Raw genomic sequence first — 7,898 nt, 5'->3', positions numbered from 1 at the left:
TGCTCCTATGATGCTGCTTGGCCTGCTGTGTTCATCCAGCCCTGCACTCTGTAAAAGTTACCCTACTAAACAAGCTCTGATCATTTTTTCTGTCATCTCCTTTCATGGCTCTGTCTGATTATGCTGCTGTAATAGGTCCTGGATATTTTATTATGTTAAGGACATTTTATGCCTACAAATTGCTGTTGCTTGAAATTGATGTAATTGTTCAGCATAAGTAAGAATAAATGTTGTTAGTTCCAGCATGTATTGAATTATTGGAGAATTATGTAACTGCCCTATTTGAACTGGCTTTTATTGAGGTCGATAAATTAGAACATAAGCTGCAGTCAGTTTGAAGTGCACACTCTGAAGACCACTAATTAGGCTGTAACTATTTCATTGGCCATTCTATTTGTCAATATACTTTAATAGCTTGTTATGTGGAAATTCAATTTGAGATACATTGATTCTGTTTCCAATCAAGACTTATTTCTGTGCAATAATTATGTTGCATTGCTCTGTCTATCCTCTCAAAAAGCTCCCCTGCATCTCTTCTTATCTCAGTTATTGTCTCTTACAAAGACTTTTCTTATCCTAACATTGCTAACTCTCAAATTTTCAGGGACAAAAGTTAGTAATCGATGGAAATTGTGACCTATAGGCTCATGTTTTGCAGCCTTGTATTTCCACTGTAATTACTATTATATATACAACTGTAAGAAAAGGAGAATACCGGTGATAATCCCTGTGTGATGTATCATATTTCCCGTTCAATACATCATTTTTGGGGATGAAATTCACTCTCTTTCTGCATTGTGTGATGCAATGATTATTTTTGACTGTAAATTAGTATCAGTGGAGAGTGACAGTCAGTTAATGAGTGATTGTAATTTTCAAAGCAGTGAATATTCCAAGGCATTTGATTCTGCCTGGGAACAAGAGCAAGAGGTTTTAATAGGTCATATAGATCTGTTCAAGGGTCAGCGAACTATGCTTGTTCATGTCGAAAACCATTTCTGAGTGTTTTTTCTCACTGTTCTTTCTTTCAGGAGAGCTTTGTACCTATGCTCAAGAGAGTTTCATTGTTTCTGCCTAATTATTTTTAAAGCTAATGCTACAGACACTCAAGTTTTTACTTTAAAGAGAGATTGAGCCTTCTATCTTGAAGGAACATAGATTTTAACCAGAAATTTTTTATGACAATGTAAACTTCACAATTTTGGATTGACTTCTGATAAGAAGGCAAGCTGCATACTTGAGGTCTCTGAAAGAATAATCAATGTTGGGGATGAAAGAATCTATTGAATCATCAATGACGTCACATCACAAACTTGAAAGAGAGAAAATTGTACAAAAATCCATCACTAGAACAAGTCAGCAACAGAACTTTGAAGAACAACACTGCATAAAGTTTGAAACCTGGACACTTCCAGAGACAGACACTGTTGGTAGATTCCTGGCCAGATTCCATCACTAATCAGATAATAACCAAGTTGGACTGTGAGGCTTAATTTGCTGACTTGAGGGATCTTATTTTGGTTGCTATACGCAATAAAGTTCAAATCATTGTTTCTATACTGAACAAGTAGCCAAATTAATGGTAACTTGTGGTGATTTACCCACAACACTGTCTTCTGGTTAGTTAATGCCTATCCATAGATCTGTACACACAAAAACTGATTTTGCTGATGGTCATAGAGTCATACAGTCATTCAGCACGGAAATAGATCCTTCAGTCCAACTTTTCTGCGCCAACTAGATATCTCAATCTGACTTAGCACTGTTTGCCAGCATTTATCCCATATCCCTCTAAACCCTTCCTATTCATATACCCATCCAGATGCCTTTTAAATGTTATAATTGTACCAGACTCCATCACTTCCTCTGGCAGCTCATTCCATAAAGGCACCACCCTCTACGTGAAAGCATTACCCCTCAGGTTCTTTTCAAATCATTCCCCTCTCACCTTAAACCTGTGCCCTCTGGTTTTGGACTCCCCCACCCTAGTAAAAAGGCTTCGGCTATTCACCCTATCCATGCCACTCATAATTTTATAAACCTCTCTAAGCTCAACCCCCAGCTTCTGACACTCCAGGGAAAAAAGACCCAGCCTATTCAGCCTCTCCCAATGACTCAAACCCTCCAGTCCCAGTAACATCCTTGTAAATCTTTTTTGCATCCTCTCAAGTTTAACATCTCTCCTATAGAAGGGTGACTACAATGTCAAATAAACCTGTTGGACTATAACCTTGTGTCATGTGACTTCTGACCTTGTCCATCCCTGCCCAACATGTGTACCTCCACACCACAGAATTGTACGCGGTATTCCATAATTGGCCTCACCAATGTCCTGTACAGCCGTAACATGACACCCCAACTCCTATACTCATTGTTCTGACCAATGAAGGCAAGAATGCCAAGTGCCTTCTTCACCACACTGTCTACCTGTGGCTCCACTTTCAAGGAACAATGCACCTGTACCCCTAGGTCACTTAGTTTGGCAACACTCCCCAGGGCCCTACCATTAACTGTGTTGACCAGAACTGTACACAATATTCCAAGTGTGGCCTAACTAAAGTTCTATAAAGCTACAGCACAACTTGACTATCCTTATACTCAATGTCCCTTCCAATGTAGGTAAGCATGCCATAGGCCTTTTTTACAACTTGATCTACCTGCGCTGCCACCTTCAGTGATCTGTGAACCTGCATACCCAGATCCCTCTGCATATCAATACTCCTAAGGGTTATGCCATTCACTGTATAATTTCCACCCATACTTGACCTTCCAAAATACATCACCTCACTTTTGTCCAGATTAAACTCCATCTGACATTTTTCTGCCCATGCCTTCAACTGATCCATATCCTGCTGTATCCTCTGACAATCCTCCTCACTATCCACAACTCCACCAATCTTTGTATCATCCGCAAACATGCTAATTAGACCAGCCATATTTTCCTCCAAATCATTTATGTAAACCACAAACAGTGGTGGTCCCAGCACTGATCCCTGTGGAACACCACTAGTCACAGCACTCCATCCCGAAAAGCATCCTTCCACCGCTACCCTCTGCAGCCTATAACTAAGCCAGTTCTGTATCCATCTTGCCAGCTCACCCCTGATACCATGTGACTTCACCTTTTGTAACAGTCTGCCATGAGGAAGCCTTTACTGAAGTCCATTTAGACAACATCAACTGCTTTTCCCTCATCAAACATCTTGGTCACCTCCTCAATAAACTTGATTAAGTTAGTGAGGCACAACCTCCCCTGCACAAAACCATGCTGGCTATCACTATTAAGTCTATTTCCTTCTAAATGCAAACAGATTTTGTTCCTGAGAATCTTTTCCAATAATTTCCCCACCACTGATGTGAGACTAACAGGCCTATAATTTCCTGGATTATCCCTGCTACCCTTTTTAAACAATGGGGCAACATTGGCTATTCTCCTGTCCTCTGGGACTTCACCTGTGGCTAAAGAGAATTCAAAGATGTCTGTCAATGCTCCAGCAATTTGTTCTCTTGCCTCCCTCAATATTCTGGGATAGATCCCATCAGGACCCAGGGACTTATCTACATTAATACTTTTTAAGATGCACAAACACGTCTTCCTTTTTAATAGCAACTTGACTTAGAAATTCAACGTTACCTTCCCTGAGTTCATCCACCACTAATTCCTTCTCTTTGGTGAATACCTATACAAAGTATTTGTTTAGGACCTCACCTACCTCGTCTAGCTCCACACATTGATTGCCTCCTTTCTCCTTGAGTGGGCCAATTGTTTCCTTGGGTACCTCCTTGCTTTATATTATATATATAAAGATCCTTGGGATTCTGTTGTTATTAATGGTTCTCCCTTGCTAGTTTAAACCAGGTAGACCCTGGAGACACAGTCAGAATAGGGGATAGTGGCAGCTATTTACCCAACCACATATTGGCACAAGTAAACAACACATGCTACATGAGATAGGGTCATAGAGTCATACAACATGGAAACAGACCTTCAATCCAATTAGTCCACAACAACCATGTTCCCACGCTAAAGTAGTCCCATTTGCCTGTATTTAGCCCATATCCCTCCAAACCTTTTCTCTTCATGTACTTATCCAAATGTCTTTTAAACATTGTAACTGTACTTGCATTCACCACTCTCTTTGGCAGTTCATTCCACACACGAATGACTCTGCGTAAAAACGTTGCCCCTCATGTCCTTTCTAAATCTTCCTCCCCTCACCTTAAAAATATGTCCCCTTGTTTTGAACTCCCCATCCTAGGGAAAAGACCCTTATAATTCACCTTATCTACGCCCATCATGATTTTATAAACCTCTGTAAGTTCACCCTTTAATCTCCTGCACTCCAGTGAAAGAAGTCCCAGCCTTTCCAGCCTATTCTTATATCTCAAACCTGCCATTCCTGACAACTTTCTGGTAAGTCTTGTCTTAAACCCTCTATAGTTTAATAGTATTCTTCCTATAACAGTGCAACCAGAACTGCACATTGTACTCCAGAATAGGCCTCACCAACGTCCTGTACAACCTCGACATGACCTCCCAACTCCTATACTCAAAGGTCTGAGCAATGAAGGCAAGCCTGCTAAACGCCTTCTTAACCATCCTGTCTACATGTGATGTTCGATGACTGTTCACCTGTTTATTTATATTAGCCTGATGTAAATTCTGGATGTTTTAAGATAGATGTTATTGATTGTTTGCATTGTTAACTTTTGCATTGTAAGTATATTTTGTTTTGTTTAAAATTGTAAAATCTAGCGGCTTTGTTTACTTGGTAAGTTCCTCTGCGTCATGTATCTGCATTATGGTGATTTTACCCAGTGTGAGTGGCAACCTTTCTTTTAAAATGTTGCTGCCCTTTCAACTTGAATAGCTGTGTTGTTTAAGATTTTCCTCTCTTGTACTGGCAATTTTTGGTGTTGTCTCACGTAATCCTTGATATTTGGATGGATAATTGGTTCATGGCACCTACAGGACTATTTCCACAATTGACAGCCTCATGATGCAATCTGCCAGTTTGCCTTGAAGCAGCAGATTTCTTCTGTTCCTACAAATCTCCTGTCAGGTCTGAAATGCTTTCTGTGTTGTTTTCTCAAATTTGCGAAACATCTGTGTGGAAAGCTGATACAAGCTTTTAGGGATAGGCTGCTATCAGCAATTAGCAGTATTTATTCCTCTTGAAGACTTCTGGGTCACCAGGATATCTTTTTTCCCTTGGAGCCCTACATTCTAATTTTTCTTGGTTGGCAGCATTTCGAAATGGTGCTAGTCATTTCTTCCCACCATATTATAGTAGAAAGGCAGACGAATAAAGAATTAAAGTAGAAAACCACGTCGCCACATTTCACAGAAGCTTTGTTGGGGAGAAATGATCTAGCCAAAGGATGAGCTATTAAGAATGGTGAGGAAAATTGGTCAAAGTGCAAGTTGTTAAAGGGTGTTTAAAAGAAAGAGAAGAAAAGAAAGACACAATGTGTTTTACAGAGGGGATCTCATTCTGTTTGGGCTAGGAGGCTGAAGATGCTGCAGAGCAAAGATAGATGTCAAAAAGGCCAATGTCTTCTTAAATACTGTACATGAGGTTTTTTTCATTGTGGTAAACATTAATTCAAATTCTGCTTCAGCTGGTTATAAGTGAAAATCCCAGTGCATTCAATAAACCCTGTCAAATTGTACAATCACAGTTAAGATTAGAAATTATATTCTGAATTTTGAAAGCACAGGCTGGGTACATCTGTCGTCGACAACAGAATCATTAGAAAGTTTTAAAATATGAAATCTTGCTGTGTGACATTTTCAGCCATCAGTATTAAGTTCAACTTACCAGTTTCTATAGAAATCATAGTAACAACAAAAACATGAAGAAATTCTACCTATTTCCCCTTAGTTTCCATTCAGAAATATTTTCAAATACTTAATTCAGAATATTGCAGTCTATCTATAGCTTCCGTTTTGAACCATAAATCTGGTCAAATGAGTAACTTTGCAGGGAAGGCACTTTTGCTGCGTGGGTCTCTACTTTCCAAAAGAACATTCCTTTAGTTATGTATTTTTTTTTGTTCTCCATCATCATGTTCATGTTCTTATCTAGATGTCAGGATTTCATTTTAAATAGGTTACTTCCGCTGTCATCTCAGGACAATTTTATTTTCATTACTTTCAAATCCTCTCTTTTCAGCATTCTTGCTAATCCCTAATCTCTTCTGAACATTCTCAAATCGCTACATATTAAGCCAGCCCATTTATTAGAAAAGTTTAGCAACACAGCTAACCCACAAACTGCAATATCTTGTTTGCATCCTGATTAATTCATTCACATTCATCAATATTGCAATAATCATGACTATTTGGTCCTTCCTTAATAATACTTATGTTTCTTAATACCTCACCTGCAGCCATAGAGCGATTTAATCTTATATATTTATTTTTTTCTGTATCATGCTTCTTCTGCATCGCTCTCCTAATTCTATTCCAAATATTTTCCAATTAAAATAGATTGAATTTTCTATTCTTAACCTCAAATATATTTATCTTTATCCCACCTATTCTAAACAGCTCTCTGCTTCCACAAATTCTGCTCCAAACAATGGTCAGAAGATTGCATTGTCCATGTTGATAGCATAGCAGGTAAAAACTCTTGCTTAATTGGTTTTAAATATGTTTTTTTAGATTCCTGTAGGTTTCTATTCTCTGTTGAAGTGCAGTATGCCGCTTTACATGCTATCTCTGCACATCTGCACCTTGGTGTTAGCGTAGGTCCACGCAGCAGCATTATGTTAGAACTGGCTGAGCACTTGAAGGATGCTTTATAATATTCACCTTGAACCTGTGTTTTAATTTTAATTAGCTGCACTTGCATTTGATTAAACCAGTTTTTGCAGTCACTGGTGGCTGAATTAAATTTCACACTTTGTCTTCACTACTTTGCTCCAACAAGCACTGGTCAGATAATATGATCAATGACAGGGACTAAAGAAACAGAATGATAGAAGGAACATCGAATATCTTTCGTTTTTCTGGTGAGTTTAGAAGCTTAGCCATAGCAAGAATCCGACAATGAGTTCAAATGAATGTTTGATTTGATTTGATTTATTTATTTATTTTCACATGTATTTTTTATAACATACAGTGAAGTGTTGTATAGTATCGTCAATCGACAGTGCCATATTAAAATACAGAAAAATAAACCAAAGCATAGAATAGAAAGGCAGAAGAAGAAAGAACTAAAGAAAAAATGTTCAACTCTACAATTCTTCTTGTTAAGTGCTCTGCCATGGGCCATGTGACCAGTGGCTAGCCATGAGTTCCCTTCACTGTGCTGCCACTGCTGGAAAGAGAATTGCCATTCTTCGGTGCAATCTCACCTCCAGCGATGCCCTCGCCATGAGTCCTTGCCGCACCTCGTCAGTGCAGATGCCAACAATGCCACCAGGTACGGCACAATCTCAAACCTGACTTCACTGCTGCCATGAGTCCACTTCGGGCCCACCTCACCAATGCAGTTGCTGCCGATGCCCGCTGGGTCTGGTACTGGGCCAAACCCACCCCCGTGAATCTGCACCAGGTAGAGATGTTGCTGGGAACCCAATCTCACCTCTGCTGCAGCAGGAATGAGACTGTGCTAGGGCCGTCTCATTGCTGCAAAAGTCACTGGGAACCAAATTCTCTCCGATATCACAGCCGTAAGTCCATGCTGGGCCCACTCACTGACCGCCAGGAGTCTGCGCTGGGCCCATTCACTGACCACCCTGAGTCTGCGCTGGGCCCATTCACTGTCCACCCTGAGTCTGCACTGGGCCCATTCACTGTCCGCCCTGAGTCTGCGCTGGGCCCATTCACTGTCCGCCCTGAGTCTGCGCAGGGCCCACTCACCGACCGCCCTGAGTCTGCGCTGGGCCCA

The sequence above is a fragment of the Rhincodon typus genome, chromosome 11 (genome assembly GCF_021869965.1).
Source record: "Rhincodon typus isolate 14 chromosome 11, sRhiTyp1.1, whole genome shotgun sequence".
In the NCBI taxonomy this organism is placed as follows: domain Eukaryota; kingdom Metazoa; phylum Chordata; class Chondrichthyes; order Orectolobiformes; family Rhincodontidae; genus Rhincodon; species Rhincodon typus.
Note: the sequence above shows the minus strand (reverse complement) of the source record.